The sequence below is a fragment of the Myotis yumanensis genome, unplaced genomic scaffold (genome assembly GCF_028538775.1).
Source record: "Myotis yumanensis isolate MYYU_CA2020_CCGP unplaced genomic scaffold, mMyoYum1.0.hap1 SCAF_6, whole genome shotgun sequence".
Lineage (NCBI taxonomy): Eukaryota > Metazoa > Chordata > Mammalia > Chiroptera > Vespertilionidae > Myotis > Myotis yumanensis.
The window spans coordinates 63668992-63696883 of NW_027223757.1; the positions used below are offsets into that span (position 1 = coordinate 63668992).

Sequence of the window (27892 nt, forward strand, 5' to 3'; positions counted from 1 at the left end):
ATGAGAGCCTGAATGCAGAGACTGAGGTCCATGGTCCAGGTTTATTAGACAATAAGAACTATTGCAAGAAGTTTGGAGAGAAAAACTAGCAATCATTAAACAGAGTTCGGTGAAGGCAGTTTTGGCAGCAATACTAAGGCACTTCAGTAAGATGCTACTAAGGTCCCAGGCCCCAAGAAGTGCAATAAAATAAAAGTATAATAGTCAAGGTAGAAAGTAACAACTGGTTTTTAATAAAAGCAGAAGCAAGGCGACTGGAGATATGATGAAAACTGATATATATATATATATATATATATATATATATATATATATATGCGCCTTGCAACTTCATGAGTGGTCGCTCTGCAAAAAAAGAATATTTGGAAGGAGAGATAAATGGCTGTGGCATTTCAGTTGTGAAGGAATATTTAGCTCCAAATGTCTCCCACAATGACAGGACATAATATATGAAATTCAATGAAAAGCAATTTGGGAGGAATATATGAAATTCAATGGAAGGCAATCTGGTTCCTTCCTTAAAGTGGTTTTTTATTGGGGGTGGCATGGCTGGAAGGTATGGGGAACAGGAATGTTAGTAGTAGAGAGCATCTTTTGTGGACATATTTCGAATGGCTTAGAACACTAATATCAGGTAACTATGCAGAATATTTCACTACCATTTACAAAATACAGTTGCAACCCTGCCGCTCTTCTAACATCTGACCCACACAGTTATTAGAACTTTTATCAGTCTATCTCAACATCCCTAGATTATCTTCACGGTTACATTCATCTTTAAAGCCACACAATCCTTGGTGGTATCTGTCCCTTTTCTTTCTTTGTCCTTCCCCTCCTCTCTCAACATGCATATTCACTATATATCAGCTTCTTTTCTTAAAAAAATTTTTTTATTGATTTTTTACAGAGAGGAAGGGAAAGGGATAGAGAGTTAGAAGCATCGATGAGAGAGAAACATCGCTCAGCTGCCTCCTGCACAACTCCTACTGGGGATGTGCCCGCAACCAAGGTACATGCCCTTGTCTGGAACCGAACCTGGGACCTTTCAGTCCACAGGCCAATGCTCTATCCACTGAGCCAAGCCAGTTAGGGCTATATCAGCTTCTCTTCCCAGAAGATCAACTAAAAGCCTAGTGGGATGAATTTATGCAGCACCACCCGCATTTATAGATGTACCTATAAAATATTCTAGCAATCACAAAATAAATGCATAAGACACTCTTTGGAAAATGATAATTCTTATAATACTTGCTAAAACCCTAAGTTCATGTGTGTATAGTTCTCAGGCTCCTCTGGTGCTCAGAGGCAGATCCTCATTTCCAAGGGAAATGATGCATTTCATTGATATCTCCTGGATTGCCTATGTCTTTCTGTGAGTCTGTCTTTGATTTCATGCCAGAGAGCTGAAAAACTGCCACTTTTTCCTTGAACTCCTGCCCTCACGCCTAATCTGTATTTCTTTTTAATACATTTTATTCTCCCTTCTAGATAAAAATGAGATATTTAAATACTCTCCTTATTAAAGAACACATCAACTTTTTGGAATCCTATATAATAAAAGGCTAACATGCAAATCGACTGAACAGTGGAACGACTGGTCAATATGATGCCCACTGACCACCAGGGGGCAGATGCTCAAAGCAGGAGCTGGCCCCTGGTGGCCAGTGCACTCCCACTGGGGGAGCGCTGCTCAGCCAGAAGCCGGGCTCATGTCTGTTGAGTGCAGCGGTGGTGGCGGGAGTCTCTCTGCCTCCATGGCAGTGCTAAGGATGTTCAACTGCTGGCTTAGGCCTGCTCCCTGCAGGGAGTCAACCCAAGCCATCAGTCAGACATCCTCTGAGGGCTCCCAGACTGCAAGAGAACTCATGCCAGGCTGAGGGACCGCCCCCCAAACCCCCTGGAGTGCACGAATTTCGTGCACCAGGCCTCTAGTTTATATATAAACTCATAACATATTAAATGCCTGGTGGTAACTTGTAATGGGTTTGTGGATTTGTTAGAAGTCTCCTCAATATTCCACCCCTTTCACCTACTCTCATGTTGTCAAGGTAGTTAAGAAGACACACTTAGGTATTCTGACTCTTTGGGTTGGATTCCCAGCTGCATTTCTCACCAGCTGTGTGGCTTGTCCAAGTGACTTAACCTCTTTATACCTCAGTTCTCTCATTTATTCAGTTAACAGCAATAGCATTTTGGCCCTCAAATGGAAACCATGAGGTCCTCTATTTGTTCAACCTGAACTTCCGCACACTATGATAAAAAGAGTTGATAGGTGCTCCCAAAGAAAAATATAGACTGAAACACAATTACTGTGGCAGAGAATGGAAGTATCTGAGCCTAATGAATATAAGGAAGATGGGCTCTGAGGCCCTAGATATGAAGAGTGCAATGCCTAGCTGGAGGATCCTCTATTATGAGGATCTGAAAGGCACTGGAGAGAGGAAGGCATTGGAGTAAAGGAGACCAGAGAGCAAGCAGAGAAAGAGTCCAAGTGGGCTCTTAAGTCAACAGGCTGCCCAGGAAGTGGAAATCAGGTGCTATTGCAATAGGCAGACAAACAGGAAGCTTAGGTTACCTTCGGAAAAGCTCAAGAGGCACTGGCCAGAGCTGAGCTGGCAAAATGGGATAGGTAAGAAGTTACTCAACTAACTGAGACAAGCCAAACAAGCATGATGGCTCATCCCAGCTGATTAACCATGAAGTCCCAGGGCATTGGACAAGAAAGTTGGTGATGAGAGAGGAAGAACAGTCTTTCCTGGAATAAGGGGACCAATTTATAGAGTCCTAGAATTTTCACTGAGTATTCATCTTAGATATTCCTCACTTGGGTTACTTTGGGAATTTTAGAGATTTCTTATTTTTTTATATCCTTGGAAGAAATACCAAACAGATTGGATTTTAGTGGTGATTTTGTAAAAAAAAAAATCTTTAAATTATGAAGAAATATAAAATAAGTTACATAATATTATGATTTCATATTAAATTCTGGGTGTTTTAATTCACAGATTTAGTAACTTTGTTGTTTTATAAGTACCCGCGCGCTAACCGATTGCGCCACTGGAGCTCCACTTTGTTGTTTTATAAATATTAATTGCCTGTATCTACTATACATATTAATAACTTCTCAAGTTTTTAAATCATGAAATAATGGACATCAATAGTTGCAGAGCTTTTTACTCCATGATATGAACATGTAGACATTAACTCTTTTCAGAGTATGTGTCCTGTCTAACAAAGCATATGCTTGTATCCACCTAAGTATTACTGTAAAATAGAAAACTATGCAAGTCAACTAATTCTGACATTGAAAATTCAAAAATATCTCTAAAATAATTCTTAAAACTTTTGACATAAGGGTCAAGAGAATCACCCATATGGTATAATATGTATACTTCTGTAAAATACAACTCAAATATAAAACATCACTTTTTCAACAACAAAGAGCTTATGTATTTATTGTACTGAAGCAAAATAGATGGTGTGACATATTTCTATATTTACGACATAATAAAAATTACAACTCATCATAAAGATGTAAGTCCAAACTTGTATAACACATCCATTGCAAGTAATTCATAGATTTCAGTTAAATATTGATGGCAGTGTTTATGTAAAATTAAAATTAGTTGATAAAATTAGCTTTTATAAAATCAATAATCAAAACAGTCACATGTGCAGGATAAACACAACCAAATACACTCAGAAAAATACTACTTCTCTCTGTTTTCTCATACAATATGCTTACTTTGTGTGATAAACTAAAACAGATTTTTAAAAATTATACAACAATGCAGTCTGTATTAACTAGTGTTGATAAATATTAACTTTGGAGTTTTATGGTTTTAATAAATGGAAAAAGCAAGTTGATTTTAAAAACCTTGTTGAAATTAACATGACTTCTCAATAGAATTTTTTTATTAATCAGCATTTCTTCAAACTCATACGAGTTTAACTAAGTATATGGGAATGCCTATTTACAAATTTTTCTTACCTGTGTGATGTAAAAGAGCAAGTTATATTGCTTATAAGTTAAGCCATATTCAAACTGAGCTTAGATATTTAAAAAAAATTAACTGATGAATGTGCAAATATAAAAGCTGTCACAGTTTAATGTGCCCTACTGTTTTATTAAAGGGACTTTGCTTAATTTACCTGTAAATATTAACTTAATGGGAGGTTCTCTTACATTGACCGCCTAAGAGTCACGCTGTAAGAAGCAACAACCTCCCCTCTTCCTCTTTGCCATCTACTTGGTAGCCTCAAAGCAGCAACCATGCGTGAGAGCATCTCCATGCATGTTGGCCAGGCTGGTGTCCAGATAGGCAATGCCTGCTGGGAGCTCTACTGCCTGGAACACAGCATCCAGCCTGATGGCCAGATGCCAAGTGACAAGACCATTGGCGGGGAGATGACTCCTTCAACACCTTCTTCAGTGAGACAGGCACTGGTAAGCATGTGCCCAGGGCAGTGTTTGTAGACCTGGAACCCACAGTCATTGATGAAGTTCGCATTGGTAACTATCGCCAGCCTTCCACCCTGAGCAGCTGATTACAGGCAAGGAAGATGCTGCCAATAATTATGCCCGGGGACACTACACCATTGGCAAGGAGATCATTGACCTCGTCCTGGACCAAATTTGGAAACTGGCTGACCAGTGCACAGGCCTTCAGGGCTTCTTGGTTTTTCACAGCTTTGGTGGGGGAACTGGTTTTGGGTTCACCTCCCTGCTGATGGAACGTCTCTCGGTCAATTATGTCAAGAAGTCCAAGCTGGAGTTCTCCATTTACCCAGCCCCCCAGGTCTCCACAGCTGTAGTTGAGCCTTACAACTCCATCCTCACCACCCATACCACCCTGGAGCACTCTGATTGTGCCTTCATGGTTGACAACAAGGCCATCTATTACATCTGTCGTAGAAACCTCGATATTGAGCACCCAACCTACACTAGCTTGAATAGGTTGATAGGTCAAATTGTGTCCTCCATCACTGCATCCCTCAGGTTTGATAGAGCCCTGAATGTTGATCTGACTGAATTCCAGACCAAGCTGGTGCCCTATCTCCGCATCTACTTCCCTCTGGCCACATATGCCTTTGTCATCTCTGCTGAGAAAGCCTACCATGAACAGCTTTCTATAGCAGAAATCACCAATGTGTGCTTTGAGCCAGCCAACCAGATGGTGAAATGTGACCCTTGCCATGGTAAATACATGGCTTGTTGTCTGTTGTACCATGGTGACGTGGTCTCCAAAGATGTCAATGCTGCCATTGCCACCATCAAGACCAAGCGTACTATCCAGTTTGTGGACTGGTGCCCCACTGGCTTCAAAGTTGGCATTAATTACCAGCCTCCCACTGTGGTACCTGGTGGAGACCTGACCAAAGTACAGCGAGCTGTGTGCATGCTGAGCAACACCACAGCTATTGCTGAGGCCTGGGCTCGCCTGGACCACAAGTTTGACTTGATGAATGCCAAGCGTGCCTTTGTCCACTGGAATGTAGGTGAGGGCATGGAGGAAGGAGAGTTTTATGAGGCCCGTGAGGACATGACTGCCCTTGAGAAGGATTATGAGGAAGTTGGTGTGGATTCTGTTGAAGGAGAGGGTGAGGAAGAAGGAGAGGAATACTAAATTTAAAATGTCACAACGGTGCTGCTTTTACAGGGAAACTTATTGTGGTTTTTTTAAAAATTTTGTTTTATTGCTTAAAGCATTACAAAGAGTAGTACATATGTCTCCTTTTTTTTCCCCCTTGGCCTTCCTCCGGCCTCCCCTACCCACCAGTGTCTTGTGTCCATTGGTTATGCTTATATGCGTGCATACAAGTCCTTCGGTTGATCTCTTACCCACCCTCCAACCCTCCCCGCCTTCCTGCTGTAGTTTGACAGTCTGTTTAATGCTGCTCTGCCTCTGTATCTATTTTTGTTCATCAGTTTATAATGGTCTACATCTACACAATGGAATACTATGCTGCTGTAAGAAAGAAGAAATTCTTACCATTTGCAATAGCATGGATGGAACTGGAGAGCATTATGCTAAGTGAAATAAGCCAGTCAATGAAAGAAAAACACCACATGATTTCACTCATTTGTGTTTTAAACATTGAAAAGTTCTGGTCTGATCAGTTAATTTGTTGTGTAGAGCAGTGTACACTCTCATATACAATTACTGGCCTATGCTTTAAAATACAATGCTTTGTTACAGATCCAAACTTTCAGTTTCTCTGATGGGTTTTAATAGAGTATTCCCTGTCTTAAATGAAAAAAAGTTTAACTTAATGGGGTTTGTGAACACCTTCACCCTCATTTTCCTCAATTCTAAAACCAGGAGGATGTTAGAGGAGCCTCCACATCTCACCAACTTTACTTCTGGCCTGTGATTATGCTGAATGTTCTTTCTTAATTTAGTACTCAATTTTAATGCATTTATCTGAAATATTATCCCTATTTTTATAGTGAATTTTTAGCTGCCTTTGTATTTGCGCTGTAGCAAATCTTTGTTTCACATTTTTAGAATCTAATTTTGAGTCATGTACACTCAGATAAGTATCTGAATTCTTTTGTTTTAGACATTTAAAATGAACATACTATGATCATTTTTCTCATATAATTGAATCTTATTAAACTAAGATAAATTGCACCTTATTCCCACCATTTCTCAGTTAGATATATTACAGCAAGTGGGATGTTTTCACCAATTCTATTATGCTGATAATAATAATAATCATCATCACATTAATTGTATCATTTAAATGTGATCTCATTTTTAAGATGGAGTCATCTATATATCTTTTCTTGGTTGGCAAGTAGGCAAATCTTCATTATGTCTTCCCCAATATTTTACTCTGAAGCAATTCCTATTCAGCATTGGAAATAAATGCATTTTAACCACCCCTGGATAATACCATATAGTATATTTCTGAATTTCTTAGGTCAAGGAAATATTTGTACTGACTTCTGTCTTTCATATACGAGGCTGATTTTAGGAGAATTTTCTACCTAACTATTTCTGAATGCACTCCTTAGTCTGGTTTCCTTTTCCACTGTGAGAAACTCTCTTGTGAAGAGATTCCTCTTTTATTTCTCTGTTATTACTAAGACAATGGTAGTGGAAGGACAATGGTAATCGAGAGATATTAGAATACTCACTACTCTTTTGCTCTCACAGAAGATAACCGACTTCCTCTTAGTCACCAAATTAAGCATCTCTTCTCAGGTTCCATATTTATTTGTAACAATAAAATTCATGTCTGCCCTTTTATTTCTGACACTTTCTCCCTCTGTGACTTCCTTGACACGCACTCCAAGGTATTCATTTCATTTTTGTGCTGTTCCTTCTTTGTGTGTCCTTGCTCTGTACATGAGGGTATCCCTTAAGGTTCTGTCCTTAGGCCTTTCTCACTTGGTCATTAATTCCAAGACTTTGATTATCTTCTGCACATGAATGATCTCTCCACTGAAAACCTCTCTCATGGGTTCTGGTGTTGAATGTCCTGCCAGCACTTTGACCCTTAATGTGACCCTGGTAAAATTCGTCATCTCCCATGTCAAGCCAGCTCTTCCTTTTGGGCAGCCTGGTTCTGCTAATGATACCATCGTTTGTCCTAAGAGGCTCAGAATGAGTCAGATCAATTTTAGCTTCTAAGTGCCTCTTGCACTGGTCTCATCCTTTCTATGCTCATTGCCAGACGGATCAGCTCTCCTCCCCGTTGTATCATCACTGGAAATTTACCAATGCATTTTAATGATTCATCCTCCAGAAGCTCAACTCTGACTATGCTCTAATGCAGTGATTCTCAATCTTCCTAATGCCGCGACCCTTTAATACAGTTCCTCATGTTGTGGTGACCCCCAACCATAAAATTATTTCCGTTGCTACTTCATAACTATAATTGTGCTACTGTTATGAATCGTAATGAAAATATCTGATATGCAGGATGTATTTTCATTGTTACAAATTGAACATAATTAAAGCATAGTGATTAATCACAAAAACAATATGTAATTATATACGTGTTTTCCGATGGTCTTAGGCGACCCTGTGAAAGGGTCGTTCGATCCCCAAAGTGGTCGCGACCCACAGGTTGAGAACCACTGCTGTAATGTCTTCTATGGGTCCTCACTGCTTGTAGAATCAAGTCCAAGTTTCTGGTCCTAACTTTCAAGATCTGGAGCAGATCTATTTTTCAACCTCATTTCTCACCACAACCCTCCAGGCAAACAATTACTCCTGTTTCCTAAATCTTCTAACCTCACTGTCTTTGCTCATATCCTCTCTGCCCATAAAGCCACATATCCTCCACATCATTGAAGACTTGACTGGAATATTTGCCCATCCATGTTTTTCCCTCATCTTTCTATAGAATTTTACATCACTCTTAGGGCATTTATAAAAATTTGTGTTTAATCATTTGTTGTATTTTATCATTTTACTGTGTTCTGGGGGTAAAAAGTGAGCAATTCATAATTCCTATCTGCTAGGTGTGTGTTAGATTCTGGGATGTAAAGTTCCCAGGCCCGTGTCATATGTTACCTACCTGACTCTATAAGAACCTTGTGAGTAAAATACATGTCTGATTCTTTATCTGTGTCTTCTAAACACCAAGCACTGGAACTCCATACACACATAATTTAAAACGAATTACCAAAAACTGAATCCCAAACTTCCTCACCAAGGTCCACTCCTTCAACCCTTTCCATGCACTCTTCTGCTTGATATTTGGTCTTTGTCTTCTGAATTCAGCTGACAAAATTCTATGTAAAAATTCATGCAAAATTATACCAAATTTTTTCTTGCTTAAAACTCTAAACAAGGGTTCTATTTAGATTGAAAAGAAGTGCATACAAAAGCAGACGAGGAAGAGTTACTCTGTATTGTCACTGTGACCTGGATTGGTAGCATCCTCAGGACCTTTTTCAATTAACAAGATGAAAAAAGGAAAGACTGGGACTATATATTTCCATGCTTAGGAGTTCCACATGGGTAAACCTCTGGATTTAAATTTTAAAATTAACTTACTGCACAGAATTTGATAAGGAAACAAAGACTCTTGCAAATACTATTGGTGGAAGAAAGCCATACCGAAACTAAAGAGTTCAATTCGCATGAACCTTGGAGGTGCAACAGACAATATAATGCTAAAATATTTAACTCCCAGTGCCAGCTGTTGCTCTTTACAGGAGCAAGCCAGACTATTTTATATTAGGTAAGTAACCTAGGAGGTTGGTAATCTTCTTATAACCTCTATTTTACAGGTGAAGGAACAGGAGCAAGGGCAGCTCGAGTCATCTCACCAAGGAGGCACAATTAGTAAGTAGCAGAGTAAGGATGTGAGGCCAGGCAGCCTGCGTGGAGGCTGAGAAGTGAACTGATGCATTACTCTGCAGCCAAAGGGCACAATGAAACACAGCTAATTCACCCTATCCACAGAGGGCCACGTTCCCTACAGGTACACTCTTTCTAGGGGGCGTGACGGCTCTGCCATTCTCCACTGGGCACAGGGCCCTTTTCTGTCCTTTTGCTGTACTTTCTTCTTTTGTACACACCTTCCATTCTGCTCCTCCCCCTGAAGTGTTGTGTCTCAATGGCCTTGGGGTGTGCTGCTTTGTGCTCTTGTTCTGGCAGCCACCCGGCCTGCTCTCTTCCTGCTCTCTTCCTGCCTGGCCCCTTAGGCTCTGGGTGATGGTGCCATGAATCAGGGCTCAATACAGTCAGCAAGCCCTAGTGACTGCTAAATGCCTGGTCCAAGGGGTACAATAAGGTAATTTAAATGGAAGCCTTTACTTTAAATGGTGGTACATGAGTTGGGTGTGAGATAAGGTAATGTCTGTTAATTGTGGGAAGTAGAGAAAGAGGCTTATTTAGAGTTATTTCTCTCTGACCGTGTCTTATGCTAATGAACCACTGAATAATCTTGTAAACTCATATCACTGCTACTCGACAATAAGTGAAGTAGGCTTCAAAAATAACTTTCCCCAGTTGGCTCACATATTCTCAGGGTGAAACCTTCATGCTGGGAGAATCCTGGAAACAAGCCCCTAAAAAGAAGGCTATTTAAAAAGTTTTGTTTGGTTTAAATATATTTCTCAGACTGTTCACTTTAGTCATAGGTAGCTATTAAAAACCAAATACAATGAACTGCAAAAATCAAGTAGATGAAACACCACAGTTTCTCACTGGTGAATAAGTAGCATCTCTAGGAAAGAAATAAAAATCCAAAAATGAAACAATGCTTAATTTCACCCAGAAAGCAATCACATTTAGAATGCATCCAAAACAATGAACACTATATTGTAACACTATCTTATAAATAAATTCTCCCTAGATTATAAATCCCATTTGGAAATGTGCACTGTAGTCCATTTAAATTTTTAAAAAATGCCCCTCCTTTGACTCAGTAATTCTCATGACAGTAGGTACTGGGGTAAACTGGCTTGCTGCTTATTTTTATAAATTTCTCTCACTTGTTCCTAAAACCTTTACAATGTCCCCTTACAGTAAGAAATGAAGCTTGGGCACACTTAATGTGCTGCTCACTGTGCCTTCTCAACAGATCTCTCTGTTGAAGCCAGTCCACTCAGCTTAGCTCCATTCTATGCAACGCTAATGAGCCTCCCCACCTCCATTCCTGTCCAGCAGCGATATTCTTTATACAAAGTGGCTCTTTAGCTCTTTCACACCAATTTTTAACATGACAGTTCCAAGATACTCTGTCTACACAATTTTAGCAGCCAGTCCACGACAGAGAACACAGGGGTGTTGCCGTTAAATGGATTCCGACGCCCAATGTGTTTCAGCACAGTATACGTGCTATTCTCTGTGGGCTCCCTGTTCTATATGACTTCACTCACTCAATGAGATTTTAGTACCCATTATGGGTAAAGTGCTGGCCTATCCACTGTAGGAGGAGTGGGCCTCCAAGTCCTAGCAGTGGGTTCCAAGGATGAGTGGGCCTGGGGACTTAGCACCCACAGGCTTACCATCAGCGGGCCTGAAAGAATCGCCCTGGAATAACTCTAATACATGCCGCCCGTGAAACATGCTGTTACCACCACGGAGCTGTGGGAGCACAGCAGATTAATTCTGAAAGGAACCTGTCTTAAGCAACCTGCGGGTGGGATAGTATGTTCTTTTTTAGTGGGAAAGAGATGCTTGCATATATTATTTATAGTATATTTATCCACAAACACAGGGCAAATAAATTATGATCTTTTCCTAAGAGAGGATGCATAGAACCTGGCTAGCTGATGATATATAAATGAGACTTCATGCCATTCTCGAGAATTTGGAATTTGTTAGACTTCCTCGATTTCAGGAAGCATGCATAAGTAAAAGATTCTTCTGGGAGGAGGAGAAAAGAAAAAAGTCTCCCTCCATGATTCTTCCTTTCTACCAAAAGTATGTTTTACAGAACTGTCAACAGAATTCTCCTTTGCTTCAAGCTTTGCACAGGGAATTATCATGGAAGTTCAATGACAATGGTGGTCTCTTATTTTGCACACAAACTCCGACCCTGGCAACTCCCAGGTCCCCCTGCATTTTCAAGCCACCTGGCGAGGTCTGTGCTTGAGCAATGCCCTGTGCAATGATGCTATGCCTGAGCTTTAGGAAGGCAGACATGTTCCTGCTCCTGTGTAAACACATAGAAATGAACCTCATCAGTTCAGAAAAGGGAATACTCTGCACCAAGAAGACCTAGACAGGAGGTATTCTTAGCACCTGCAGGTTGGTCAGCATAAAAATGTTACCATGTTGTTTTAGAAAATAGATAAAAAGATACTAACTCTTTATGGTTGTTATCTATAGAAAATAATCTTAACTCTATATGTCAGAATGAAAAACACATGTTTATGTTTCAGATATTTTTTCCTCTGTCTTCATTCTTAACCCCACAGTAATGACTGAGTGTGCCCAAAGAGGCATTTTATTTTTATAGCCATGCTCACAGAAAGCCAAAATGGCACCTGAATGACGTTTCCCCCTCTAATTGCCTATAGTCATAATTTTTAGCACTCACATTACAGTAGCCCGGACTGTTTTCAATAGCAAGCATTTCCTTTTTCATTTTCAAGCACAGCGGAAGAAATAGGAAGGTTCCCTGCAGATCTGGAGGGTGGGAACGTTTGATACATTCACTACTCCTAGGATGGGAAAGGAAAATAGATTTCTACTCTGGTGCGATCATAGAAATCCTGATTCTCCAATCCCCAGAGGAAAGCTACTCCCAGCATACAAGAATATCATGGTACATCCATTCTGTGCAGTGAAATGTCATATCAACCCTAGTGTTTGGATCCATGCACTGTGTGTTTTTAACCTCCTATTTCTTCTTTGAAAAGGATTCCTTTATTCAACAGGTCAAAGAATATTACTGCAAACAGGGATAGTCTCCTAGAGTGAGTGGCAGGTTTTACCAAAGAATTCAGAAAGCTAACTAAAATACTTCCCCGAGGAAGCACGTACAAACCACACGGCATCATTGTTAAAGGGGCATTTAGCTGTAGGAACCCAAAAGGAATGATTCGCTATTTCAGACACAGGGAAATGGCAAACGTGTTCACGGGAGTAACAGTTATGCTTTGAGAACTTATTTAACTGGAACACGTTTAATGACATGTTAGCTTGAGCCTAAAGTGCAGTAAACATTTACTGCCCATAGTATATAATGAAGCAGTGGAGTAATGCCTTTTATCAGAGGCTGTTTCTTAATCATTCAGGGCCCATTAACAGTCACAACAGAGGCAAACAGAAACTGTGACATGTGCCTCTAAAAATACTGCTTATTGGCAACTGCTCTCTGGAAGAGGTATTTTGTGTTCATTGGAACCATTAGTGTGTGAGTGAAATTTTCCAGCAGTTCACAAAAATACCCGGACCACATCAAGGGCACATCTGTGAATTCAGAAAATGTGGAAGTAAGAGGCAGCATTAGAAAGCAGCATACCTCTGTTATCTGGGCAGATTACTTGTCGCTAAATTCTCCTTTGTCTTGACAGTATTAAGAATAAATAACAAGGAAGTGCTCTATGTGAAAGTTTCCATCCAACACGGTCAGCATCCAGCCCACACAGATTATTATTTTTACATGTGTTCTTCTGTGTGTAAAGTTTTGTCTAGTCAACACGGATGTGACTCAAAAAATGTGGTGTCACTTTTACAGTCATTTTCATTCACCACCTGACTTGGGAAAGGCTCCTTCTCAGTCCCAAGGCACGAGACATAAAAATAACAAATAGAAATGGCCTTTTGTTTTTCCAGCTTTAAAATTATTTATTTTGAATAGAGATAGTGCATCATTAGAATGACTGGTACAAGAAGTAGAGGTAGAGTTATAGCTAATCAAAAGGTAATATGGCTTTGGTGATGGTTACACCTCAGGCGCTAAAAAAGAGACTTAATAGAGATTTTTTAAATTTTTATTTGGTTGAGGTAGGTGTCTTAACTGAATATTCCAGACCAAACAAAAAGAATCAACTCAACTGTGGCTTCTCTATGTTGCACTCTCCACTTTTCCCACTTCCCTGGTAGATGCTCTTCCGGTTTCCTGTCTTAACTGTGCATTCAGTCATTTGAAGTAGAAAATTCAAAATCATACCCGATAACTTCTTTCTTAAGTCTTCCTAAGAATCTCTCAAATGAGCCCACTTCTCTCCATTTCCTTTTCCACTGGCCTGGATAAGGCCACCATTGATTCTCTATTCCAATTTCTGTCCCTAGTCAACTCTTCATATTGCTTCCAGAGGAAGGATCTTTGTAAAACAAGCAATTGATCACATCTAGCTCCTGCTTACTCTTCTTTGGCAATGTATTACTCTCAGAATAAAAATCTAGTAAGTAGTAAATAGTTATTAACACTACTCACTCCCTATTTCCATTCCTACTTCCCTTTCTACACAACAGCCATACTGAACTTCTTCCAGTTACCCCCAAAGATCACATTGTCTTGTTCTGTAGGCCTTTGCACTTGCAGCATCCTCTGTCTGGAACACCTTCCCACTTCCTGTCTCAGCCTCCTGGAGAGAGCAACTCTTTATGCTTCAGGTCTTATCTCAGCTGCTACTGCTAGGAGGTTGGTTTGGGTGGGGCCCAAAGAACAGGTATGTTGAACATATCCTTTACTATAGGAGTGTTAAACAATTATGTTTTACCTTAGTGGTGTATAAGCTCTATTGAGTTTCCCGATTAACTGAGCCCCACTATTCAATAGATTTGGGGTGCATCCTGGACATCTATTTGACAAGTTCCTTCAGGAGGCTGTGGTATACTCCAAACTTTTAGAACCAGTACCTCAACTCAAAATTAATCCAGTTAGCAGATAACAAGTAGAGGAAAAATTTCAAAGTACAAAAGATGCTTATTTTAGATAATAATTTAATTTATAATTTAATAAATTTTACCTCCCCTTGAGAGAAAGATGACTACTGCATAAATCAGTCATACCTTTGAAACATCTATTCTATTGCTGTACACATAGTAAATACTAAATAAACATGATGAAGTAAAAATAATACTTTGAGTTTTTGCTATGAACCAAGTCCTATGATATGAATATTATATGTATAAGCAAGAGGTAGCTGGTACTTGAACCCAGATATTCTTAAATCAAAACCTCTTGACTGATTTAAATAATCCCCCTGTAGGATATCCTGACACCAATAATAAACACACATGGCAAGGATGTGAAGAAAAGGAAACTTTTCCTAGTGCACTGTTGGTGGGAAGGTAGATGATGCATCCACTAAGGAAAACACTGTGGAGGGTCCTCAAAAAAATTGAAAATAAAACTGTCTGGATATATATCCAAAGAAAGCCAAAACACTAATTTGAAGAATATGTGCAATCCTATATTCACTGCAGCATTATTTACAAATAGCCTAGATATGGAAGCAATCTACGTACCCATCAATAGGCGAATGAATAAAGAATTGGTGGTACATATGTGCAATAGAATATTACTCAGCCATAAAAAAGAATGAAATCTTACCATTTGTGACAGCATTGATGGACCTAGAGAGTATTATGCTAAATGAAATAAGTCAGTCAGAGAAAGGCAAATACCATATGATTTCAGTTACATGTGGAATCTAAAAAATAAAATAAATGGCCAAACAAAATAAAAACAGACTCATAGAAACAGAGATCAGACTGGTGGTTGCCAGAGGGGAAAGGGGTTGAGGGACTGGGAGAAAAAAGTGAAGGGATTAAGAAGTACAAATTGGTAGTTACGAAATAGTCACAGGGAAGTAAAGTACAACATGGAAAATATGGTCAATTATATTGTACTATGTATGGTGGCAGGTCGGTACTTGAAAATTGGTGAGAGCACTTTGTGAAGTGTATGATTGTCTGACCACTGTACTGTACACCTGAAACTAATGTAAAATAATATTGAATATAAGCTGTAATTAAAAAGAAACACTCAAATAAATAAATAAATAATTGGAATAAAACATTTTACCACACAGACTGAGAAACTTCTCAATGACAAATCTTCATGATAAATAAGATATACCTATAATAAATAATGAGAGAGCCAAAGGCTGCTTATAGTACTGAATGCTTATTATGTATGTAAAAGAGATTTTCAAGCCATAAAGCCATCTACAGATTTTATTCCCATACAATGGAAAATTAAAAATTAACAAATAAAATTTAAAGTAAGAAAATGATTAATCCTCAAAAAGATAAGGTAAGGAGTTAGAGTAAATTTAGCAAAAGTTCTAAGGACCAAAACTGGAGAGAAAAAAATAGCAACAGATAAAGTAAGACAATAGCATAGAGTAATAGTGCTTAGGCAACTTCAAGAGGTCTCCTTGAGATGGACTGTATGAAAAATAATTTTTTTTCTGGAAACTCTGACTCCCAGATGTTTAGTCAATGTACTGTAACTAGTAATTAAATGTCATACTGGGACATAAATCCCATAATGTTGGGAAATAAATATTTGTTGGTTTTTTAACTGATGAATGAATGAATGAATGAATGACCAACTGTATGAGAAATAAGTTCCATACTGTTGATTTGGCCTGTAAGTTTATTCCTGGGTCCCCACTTTTATTTCCTTAAGCCAGTCCCAGTTTTGCACTATAAACCAATGGACTGGAGCTTCCAAGTCTTCCTCCAAGTCCATTCGAAGAAGTCAAGGGGCAAGGGCATCATGCAAGAAACAACTGAACAAATATGGATGAACATAAAAGGAGAAAAAAAGACACATACTTTGTTCTTCTTTTTCAGACTCTTAGAAAAGTCATACAACCATTAAGAGGAAATAAAAAAACAACAACATGCAGGATAAAAGAGAGCTATTTTTTCATTAGTCTGTACTGAATTCTTTTAGATTTCGAGTGCTTAGATCTGTGAATATAATGATGTAATTCACTGATGATAATCAGTGGTATCTGGCAATTAAGTGCTTCTTTGAATATTAACATTTCCATATTTAATATTATGTCACTTGGAAAGGGCACACCAGATAAGTTTCACATTACCAAAGAGCTCTTATGTAAATTCTTTTTCAAAATTCACATTTACGTTAGTACTTGAAAACCTACCCCTCACCTGCTGTAAAGACAGATTTGGTAATTAAAACTTTGGTAAAAGGAGTGGTGAAAGTATAAATTATAAATTGCTATAACCCTTTGGTTGTATGTGTGAATCAGTAATTCCATTTCTAGAAATCTATCCCAGGAAAATAATCTGAGATACACACACACACACACACACACACACACACACACAATGGTTTTAGTACAAAGATGTTCACCACTGTACACTTCATAATAGTGAAGAATTGGAAATAAGCTAATGTTAATAGGAAAATTCCACATGATGGATTATTACCAAATCATTAAAATAATTTTTGTGAAGAATTTTCAAGAAAATAGATGAATATGTTACAAAGTTAAGTGAATATAAGTAGAATATATATTTTAACCCAAATTTGTTAAAATGCGTACATTCTAAGAAGTTCAGAGGAACTATTAGCAACACATTAGAAACAGTGGTACTCAAATAGCGGGATTATTAGAAAACTGTTCTTTTTATTTCTCTTAGTTTTCTAATTTTACCCAATAAATGCATATTACGTTTACTAGCTCTATCAATATTGTTGGGAATAATGCCTCAATCCCTTTTTGTGGTTATTAATATAGCTAAAGAATTAGCACTATTTGGCAAGGATGCCAATCAATGCCAAATAAAAGAGAAAATACTCTTGCAAGATTCAGTTTCTGTCTAGGCACATGGAACTTGTTTAGCATCATGAAAGTAAAAAAATGAGAACTGTGGCAGACCAAAAAAGAAAGAGAAGTCAACGTCCAGGTACTTCTGGGGTCTACTTCCATCCTGCCTCCTTCCTCAGGTCTCTATTGCCAGTTGCCTCTCAGTAGATTTTGGGCATCAGGAAGAAGTAACCTATACGATGAAGCATCTCAAAAACCCAGAACAGTGAAATGTATGCTCGCATAAATGTGACTTATAAATGCTTTTGCTTATATTCAAGAATCTAAGCTCCTAAAAGGCATCTATTTATAGCTACTAAAGTTATCAAGGGAAGATTATTGGGCTTATATTTCTCTAAGAATAAAGAAGAATATTTCTGAAGCGATTCTGAAAAAACGCACTTTGGTAAAATAAAAACAATGAGAAAGACTGTGGAATGAAGCATCTAGTCAAATAATCCATTAAGTAAAAAGTATCTGATGACAACAAGTAGGATCAACATATCCCGGTGACTATAGTCTGTGAACATATTAAGAATATGTTTTCTTTTTTGGCAAGCGTATGAAACATTTTAAGTATTAACACAATGTAGCAAAAGCTCAAGAATTTTGAAGGAAATCACGTATAAGACTAATTTATAGAACAGATCCAATGCCTGTGGTGCTACTCAGGTGTGGACCCACTGGGCAGACCTAGTATAGGTAGCAAGCTCTACGTTTGGAAATTGAAACCATTAAGCATAAACTCTTTGAAAAGCCTGTGAGAGTTAAGATCCTTGATCCTTGGATAAATGTTATGTGCTTGGCAATTCCCATAGCAAACTTAGGGGAACATGGCTTTAGAATTCAGCAAGTAGGCAGTGAGGTGACTTTTCCCCCATTAAGTATCTGTTCCTGGCCCAGATTTTATCTTAAGCCCATTACATGGGTTTGTATTTGCAAAAATTAAAATACTGAGAATGAACCAATACACGATGACATTCCATATCCCCACCCCCACCACTCCCAAAGTTGAGTTTCTCTTGAAATGAGGATTAATGAAAGTATAATAGGAACAAATATTATGTCCAAGAAAAATACTGACCATTGCTGGCCTGAGAGTGGACTCTGAGGTTGCCTCAAAAATAAGGTCAGGTACTGCTGCTAGACACCAGAAAAAACATCCTGGTGCAATTTCTTAAAACATTCCCTTACTATCTCTGGAAACTTTAATGCTGGTGCAGCCCAGGGATTGGGAGTGCTGTGGCAGAATCATAAGGACATAGGATCATTCATTATAGTACAGGGGTCATGTTCTAATTTCTTACACTCAGCACAGAGAGGCATATTTATATGAAGAAAGAGTTTACAAGGAGAAATGAGTTTTATGAGACTGAGCTCTAATAAGACCAGAATGCAGTGTTATTGACTGGGCACAGTTGGAGTAGGGTGCCTGTCTGATTTTTGGCTTTTGCTCTAATTTTTAAATAGCTGTAGGACATGAGTTCTTGGACCTACAAGAGGATTAATTCATATGGACACCAAAGCTCTTTTAAAACCAAGTGCTTTGATTCAAAAATATTTAGAAATATGCCTTATGTTGATTTTTATTACTGAAATGAGACTATTGGTAACACAAATAGAATTTTTTATATTAGTTAAAACAATGATATGAAGTCAAGCTCTGCTTTGCCTGCATGAGGGACCAGAACTAAGTCAGTGGTTAATTTCATCAGCAAATTAAGTATGAAAATAATTGTTTATTTTGTTGTATAAAATGCTTGAGTAATTTAAAATTGCTGTCACAGTTTTGCTGCATAAAGGACAAGAAGTTAAATAAGACTTGATTAAAAAGTGGGTGGCTTTACTCCTTGAAACTCAAACCATAACTTGGAGAGTATGTGGTGGGGGTGGAAATAAAGATAGGCTTTCTCCTATAAGTATTTATTAGTCTGGTTATTTAGATTATGTGATCTAAAGCGCTCAATGATAAGGTGCTAATAATCAAAGTGAACTGTTTACCCCTGTGAAGGTATTTTGTAGATGTGGTTTCACCTTTATAATCAGTTGACTTGAAGTAAAGGAGATTACCTTGGTGATGTGGGTGGGCCTCATCGAAACAGTTGAAAGGCAAAAAGAGGAAAACTGAGGTTTCCCTTACGAAGAAGAAGAAATTCTGCCTCAAGACTAGCATCAGCTCCCGTCTGTTTCCAGCCTGCTGGTCTACCCTACAGATTTTAGATTTCCCAGGCCCTACAACTGTGTGAACCAGTTCCTTGAAACTAATCTCTCTCTCTCTCTCTCTCTCTCTCTCTCTCTCTCATAAATATAATATCCTATGAGTTTTGTTTCTCTGGAGAAATCTGACTAATATGCTATGTTTGTCCATTTATGTAAATAACTATTTGTACATTAAAAAGACATATCCCACACAATATATATTGAAAATAGGAGAGAAATTGGACAGATACAATTTTAAACATCAATATTATATAGAAAGAAAGGCAGTTTTTGTATTAATAATGTCAGTGTATCATGAACTCAAAGGCTTGCTCAAATCCCATTCTGTGCCCCCACCTGAGAATATTCATATTTATAAATCACATTATGCATTATAATGTGTCAATGAAACGTCATGCCTGAAACTAAAATACCAGCTTAAAAGATAGTTTGTTTTTTTTTTTTTTTTAAAAAGTAGACAGATTACATCTAAAAAAATGTTAGGATGTATCTGAACATACATGTGAACTTTCAATAGATTTCACTAAATTATTGAAATTATATAAATTATATTTATCTCTCAAGACCTTGTTCAGTTTCCTTAATAGTCTTGCTCTGTTTTTGAATTATTAGAGCATTAACTCTCCAAAGCACACATTGGGTAACACAGAATGTTTTACACTGTTAATTGTTTTTTTTAAGTATTTTATGCCTTGCATCCCATCGAGGCTGTAAATTCCTTAAAAAGATCTATGATTTTTATATTTATTTATTTCCCCATAGTGACTGGTTTATGTCTAGCACATGATGATATTCTTATTTTAGGCACTCAATAATTGAATAATGGCATCTAATAATGAAGGCAGAAGGTAATTCTAATAAAAAATAATGAAGTTTTAAAAACTGTAAATAGGATCCTAATAACTTAATATGTTGATTTTTTCTGCTAAAAATACTAGCCAGAACTTGATTTTTATTTTTTATTTGTTCACACCATAAGTCTGTTGTAGCTAAGTCCCTATTCTATAAAAATCTAATAAAATGTATCCTATTCACATAATTAAAATCTCAATTGAACTACATAACATCACTATAATAACCTATTAAATATATCATTATTTTAACTGGCTGAGCTCTGATAGCATATTGGGGTTCTTGCCAATGTAACTATAACAAACAGTATTTATGCTTAAGATTTTAATTTAAAAATTGACATGTCAAAGTCATTGTGAGTTTTTATTTGATATGCTGTTCTGACTAACTAGAATAGTTAATTGGCACAGGTAAATTTAGGATTAAATACAAATTTAGGTACTTCCATGAAGTTTTGCTGAGATTCTATGATGAATATCTTTATTTTCCCCAAAGAAATCAGGGTGAAGGTATATTAACAAAACACAAAATGGTAGTGAGTTCATAGAAGTTGCAATATTACACATCTGCTTTATAGAGCTCATTTTTTTGTTTAAGCTGTGGACTCATCTGCCTGAGAATAATCTCATTATATTCAATGAACAGATTCACCATTAGCTCTTCTTGCCCTTTAATCCCATTACAGTATCTATTTGTATTCCAATTTTTGACCTTTGGAAAATTTTAAATCAGTATTTCCTGCAAAATGTAATATTACAGTCTTTAATATGACAAAGACATCTAATTATGTTGAAATCTTAAATAAACTCTCATGGCTCAGCAAAAATCAGTTTGATACCGTCCCCATTGTTTTATAATTCTCATTTATGATGTTAATGCTTCTGGAATGAAGAGTCTGGCTACCAGCACAATACAGCATGCTCTGCAGATGGGCTTGTAGGGCTGGGAATGTTCTTCCTCACTCTATCCACATACCTCAAGTCAGGTCCAGGTGTTGTAGGCACTCCCAGAGACCAGGTCCCTGACCTTGGCCTCCTTATCACCAGCTCTAATGACTTAAGATAAGCAATTGCACACACAAATGAGTGCCTTTGGCTCAGTGTGGTCCTGACTTGCTTTGAAATGATACCTGTTTCACATCATTGTCAGGATGGGGAGAATTTATCCATTTGGGTTTTGTTTAGAACTTATTTTAAAGGTGTATGCTTTCTGAAGTGAACACATACACATTTTTGAAATAAGTAATTTCTGTTAACAGAGAGGGCTTATCTGAAATAATTAGGAAAAATAGTGATCAGAGGAACCAAAATATAAAGATTTTTAAAAAATCAAAATTACTTTTCAATGTCCATCTCTGACTGAATAACAAGTTACTATAATAATAAAAACGTTAGAAATGATAACATAGATGGGAAGGGGAAAATATGGGATTTGTTTTTTAAATTTTATGTAAAGTTTTGTTATGACCCCTGCATTCCACACTGAATGCTTTAAATAAAATTCTGATTCATATTTTATATTACTTTACTCAAGTATTTTTCACTGATGTAAGATAACCAGCTCTTGCAATTAGCAAGACTCAATTTTAAGATGAGCAAATTCTCAAAAATTATTTAAATTGATGGTTTCCAACTACATAATTTACAAAGTCTCTTTCAGTTCTAAAATTCTGTGATTTCCTAACTGTGCATTCTTACATCTCAAGAGGAAGATGAATAGAATTAGGGTTTATGTAGCTGTAATATATGTAAAACAGATTTTCTTAATATCTGGCTGCTCCCCCTGTGTTGGACCACCAGCATTTGGAGGATATAGAATCACATCTCCAATCTCAGTGCATTTGACTCCGGTTCTGATGGAGCTAAAACCCCTCCCCCATGAAGGCACATGATTTTGGTCTGGCCAATCAGCATCATCCATCCATCCCTCAGTCCACAGCATTTGCTTCATGGACATGTGACCTAAATCGGTAAAGTAAAACATTTATTTATTCATATTTTGGAAAATAAGCTTTTCACTCTGATTGGATAAGGATAATAGAAGACTGGCACTTCTATCAACCAACCTATCAACAGAGTCTACTCTAAGCTGAAGCTAATTCAAAGGAAGCACAGCAGAGCCGAGAAATGGAAAAAGAGAGAGACAGACATCAATCTAATAACAAAGCTTGAGTCCTAGCTATGCAGGAAGCAAGTGATACCCTAGGACTTTCAATTAAGTGAGCTAGCACATTCTCATTTTTGCTTAAAACAGTTTTATTTGTGTTTCTATAACTTGTGACAAAGGAAACCCAAGAAAGAGTGGTTTAAAATGATTGATTCTAGTTATCTTCAAATTTATAGCAGTGACTGCAATATGCCACCTTTTCAGCACAGGGACTCTTTTTCCTGAAGTTGGCCCCTCCTACGTTGTCTGTATTCTTTTTTAAGGCATATTCTGGTCAGTAAAAAACAAGATATAAGGATCATTGTCCTCATTAAACACCCCCACAGCCTTTCCTGGGCATTTAAAAAAGAAAACAATCTGTCATTTATTCAAAATTTTAATATGTTTAAATTGACTTCTCTGAAATATTATATAGTAAAATTATCTCCAATGCTTAAAAATGACTTAGACTATCTCTGTATCAGAAAGGTCCCTTTTGTTCAGTTTTTTAAAACTCGAATCAACCAACAAAGAAGGATTAGTACTGAATTCTGGTGACGTTTATTTTTCATACCATACTTTAAAAAAATAATTTTGTTTCAGATTCATGGTGGTAATATATCTTAGTCTTTGGTTTTCTTTTTGGTTCATTTTGGGAAATTTAAATTTTTTGTACTTTCTAAATGCCTGAGATTTGGCTTAGTGGAGATACTACTTTTGACACAACTCCATAGCTAAAAGTAGATATAAACATATGTATTGCATTTCAGAGTTCATTTATCACTTACGGATGTGTCCCGCAAGCTATAAATAGGGAGCACCGGCTCCCCAACTTTCACTGATGTTCATGTGCATATGAACGTGTGTGCCTCTACTATGACTTTTTTCAAATTTCATAATACTTCTTTGTGAAAATTTCATTAGCCACCCTAAATCCGGCTCTGAGGCTGTCACGTATTTAATAGAACTTTAAAATAAGTTTAACATTCCAGCAATGTCAAGAATATTCATCTACTCTTTTCCCCTCAATCTCTGCTCACCAAATGTCAAGCAGACAGCTCCGAATGTGGCACTCCAGGCCAGAGTCAAAGCACACGTGGCATTTCTCAGCGCCTTGCACACAAATGAGATCATGCATTAGAAGGCTGGGCCCAGGGCCTGACACACAGTAGGAGCTGGAATCACAACCAATTCTTCATGCCCCTTTCCTGCCTTTTCTTTTTTTGCACTAAAACGCACATGTGCACATGGACAGCATCCCCTTTCCTCTTGGAGGAGTGATATGTTTTAGAAGAATGGCCCTTAGCCTTAACTCGCCTAATTCTCCTTTAAAAATATAATTATTTTATAATGCCCCTTTAATATCCTGAAATGGAACTCATGAATAAAGTAATTTGCCTAAACACACAATTCTTCAAAGACCTGAAATATAAAGGGAACATAAGGAAAGTAATTCATCATAAAAAATGTACTTCAATAAGTAAATATTTGGGCATGATACATTTGATTAGAATATATAACTAAATTGTTGGGCAAGGGCACCTAAACACAGAATCCTTGAGATTGCTACTGCTGCAAATTTATAATAATACAGGCATGTTTTATTGGCAGCTCAAATAGCGTATGCTGGGCTTGCCATCAATGGCATTTTTTTTTCTTCTAATGGTGATCAACTCTTTGTAAAAAGAGTTCCAAACAAAACTATAGTTGTCTCAACTTACACAGTAGGTTTCATTCCCGGAAAATTCAGCAAGTATTAACATCTTTGTGTTTACTTGCAAAATGGAATTAGGCTTAAGGTCAGACAATGTTAACCGGCTTTTTATCTACATAAATGTCCAGGAGGATTTGAAAGTGTAACAGCATTGCAGACCGACATTCAGCATTTCTGACTTCTGCCCACATATTGTAACAACCTGAAAACATCTTATCCATTTTTAAAATTCTCCCTGGGAAAAGTGGGGGTCAATTCTATCCCCAAAGAGACTTCTTAGAGTTACAGGTTTGATTTCACAACATCTTTAGTTATAATAAAATATTTACAGCACACAATAAGTATTCCATATTCTTCCCAAATTCCTCTGGCATTGCTGTTCACTGTAACGAAGACATCACCATTGTTCCTACGCATCCCTAAATATGCATGGGTAGTTTTTGGGTTTTGAATTTGCTGAAATGACCTCGAAATAGAGACATTAATTACATGCTTAGTTGCAGACAATGTAATAAGTTTTCTTTGCCAGAGTAATTGGGACCCTGCAGCTATGGTCTCCTAGTTATAAGGTAGCAACAAGTTTTAAGGCATATAAAACATGAGAGGTAGGTTGAGTGGTAATAGCAGCTCAAAGTCAATTGAAAATATTCTAAATTAAGATAAAAAACAAAGGACCCATCATTGAAATGCTCTGATTCATGACTCTGTGATGGCCAGGAGGTAGCCATTTTATAGTCATTTTAAGAGCTGTATTTACTTAAAGATCTGTTTCATTAAAGACCTGATTTACTTGCAAGTCACCTAAAAAAAGCACATTGATTCCAAAATACTGGTGCAAGAGGATATCTCCAATATCTTATTGTGCTCCAAAAGTCAAAGGAAGGACATGGCAAGATCTTCCCCTACCAAAGCAGAAACAGCAGCAAGAAGCTTGAATTTAAAACAAGATTTTGCAAAAGTTTTATGAACAGTGATTTTGAGAAATAAATGGATGTGGTAAAAGAGAAAGGCTATCAGATGAGACATAGAATATGGAAGAAAAACAGCCAAATATTTAAACATACCCTATATAATAAAAGGCTAATAGGCAAATTGTCCCCACAGGTGGGAGTTTGATCGACGGGGAGTTAGACGTGCACTGACCACCAGGGGGCGGCAGGGAACATGGCGGGCGTTACCATGTGTTGCTGGCAGCGGACGGTAGTGGAGGTGCTGCTGGTCCTGCTGGGCCCCAATGAGAGCAGGACTGCGGTGTGATGGTGGGAGAGGTGAGCAGGCGGTGCCAGGCCAAGGCGGGTGCGAGCAGGGGCCCTAATCTCCCCGCCGGTCACCCCACAGATTGGCTCTGATCACTGGCCAGGCCTAGGGACCCTACCTGTGCACAAATTTCATGCACCGGGCCTCTAGTTTGGAATATAAAACACTAGCTTTCTCCATAGAGTTAAAAATGTATTCAACAGTTTGTCTTGCTACCATAACTTAGAAATGAAGGTCAAAATAGGGTTTTATATTCATGGCATCCAAGTAATTTTATTTTCTGGGAGTCTCAATTTATATTTTTCAATATGTTTTTATTAATTTTATAAAGAGAGAGGAAAGGAGAGGGATAGAGAGATAGAAACATTGATAAGAGAGAAACATCAAACAGCTGTCTCCTGCATGCCCCCAACTGGAGATTGAGCCCTGACTGGGAATCGAATTGGGGACCTCTTGGTTCATGGGTCAATGCTCAACCACTGAGCTACACTGGCTGGGCTCAGGGAGTCTCAATTTAGACAGTGTATTATATTAGTTTTCTTTCCATAAAAATATAGGAGCCTTTTTTGCTAATGGTTTCCAGATAGCTGAATTTATAAAAACCACCCATGAACCAAGCATAGGCAGAAGTCAATTGCTATGGCATTCTGAACTAAGATCAAGATGCACCTTTTGGAAGTCGGTATTTAAATCTCTCCCAAGTTACGTGTGTTTGAGATGGGGGAAGATATGGGGGTATGAGAGAGAGTTAGGACACCTCAAAATATGACATGAAGGGATTTTTTCATCTTAATTCTCCATCCTAATTTCTGGATACTTGTCTAGTTGATGTTGCACTTTGTCATCATTCAGTATGTGTGTGCACGCATGTGTACACAATGCACACACACACAAAACTATGCACTCTGGCCTCCTTTTTATTCCTCTCCTATGAAAAGCTGCTATTTCAGCCATTTACATAAACTGAGTCCTCTGCCTCACATGTTCTTCCCCTAACTCAGTCTGTGCTGCAAATGTCACCTCTTCGGAGAAGCCCTTCCCCATTCTCTATCAAAGGTGCCATTTTCACCCACTATCAAATATAAGATTCTATTTTTTAGGGAGGATAAAGAAAGACAGAACTGTGTCCTATGATTTGAGTTTATTTCCTTACTTTGCCATTCACTAGCTATGTGACCTAATACAAGTCCATTGACCTCTTTGTGTATCAATTTCCTCATGTTATATGTGGAAATGGTAATATTCACCTCACTAAAAGGACCTAATGATGAAAGAGTCACCATATCTAATACATAAAATCTGCTTACTGAAATTAATTAATACTTTAATTAATTGAAAATTAATACTTTAACCCTTCCTGATATTCTCTTTATATCCATATATTTAAATTACTTAAACAATATCCCATATAGCAAAGTTTTTCTATGCATCAAGAAAACTGCACATCCTAAATAGCTTGGAAGATTGGTTTGGAGGTGGAAAAACTGGGTTTCAGTTCCAGTTCAGCTAAGGGGCACTGGACAAGTTGTTTAACCTCTGGGCTTCATTCCCCCTCATATGTTAAACACAGAGGGTGGGGTAGATTAGTGGCTGACAACTTTGGTTGCATGTTGGCATTTGGGAGATTGAAAACAGATGATTCCCTCTGGCTCCAGTCTTAGAGATTCTGATCTGGAGTGGGGCTGGGTATTGGAATTTTACCTTCTCAGGTGATTATTACTTGAAGCCTGGGTCAGAAGCTTTTAATTTTTTATAATGTATGACTATTCTGGGACCAACAAATAGGAAGGTACAATATTTTTAAGCACAGACATGTTTTCCTTAAGTATAGAAAATATAAGACATGCGTTCAAATGAAGTAATTCCCCATCTCAAAACTCATGAAGCCTTTGAAAAAAATTGTTATGTAAAAAGGACAGGGCTTACAAAGTGAATAAGTTTATGTGATGCTTATATTATGGGGAAAATCTATTATTAGAGCCATGGTATTGAACTATAAGGTCAACTATAAAATTTTGTGATCTAAAATTATTTGAAAACTTTTATTATAAAATATATGTTCAAACAATAAATGATTTTTACCAAGTCATCTATAATAATATTGCTATCAGCTGCATAATTTAATAAATGAGACTGCAAACTATTTATAACTATAAACAATTCAGGTGAAAAAGGATGCCTTAGCCTTGAAGAAGGCAGGAGAAAACTTTCCATTAAGACACTATTGTGGGTCAGGCATTATACTAGGGACTACTGCATTTGATAAGTCATCCTCACACAATTCTGTGAAGTAAGTTTTACTTTCCCTATCTTACAGATACTCACAGAAAAGACCTAATGATGAAAGAGTTACCATGTCTAATACATAAAATCCAAAATCTTTGTCTCAAAGAGGTGAAGTGATTGTCTCATGGTGCTTTCCAAAGAAAGTAGCAGAGCCAGGACTTGAATCTGATTTTGAACTTGATTTTAAACTCACTCTACCCACA

General features: G+C 37.6%; 1 protein-coding gene and 1 pseudogene across 3 annotated transcripts in view; one reads left to right on the forward strand and one right to left on the reverse strand.

Moving 5' to 3' along the window:
- KCNQ5 (potassium voltage-gated channel subfamily Q member 5) overlaps window positions 1-27892 on the reverse strand; it is a 513730-nt gene that overhangs the window by 330539 nt on the left and 155299 nt on the right. The gene's annotated exons all lie outside the window — the stretch shown is intronic.
- Window positions 4274-5672, forward strand: LOC139013156 (tubulin alpha-1A chain-like; annotated as a pseudogene).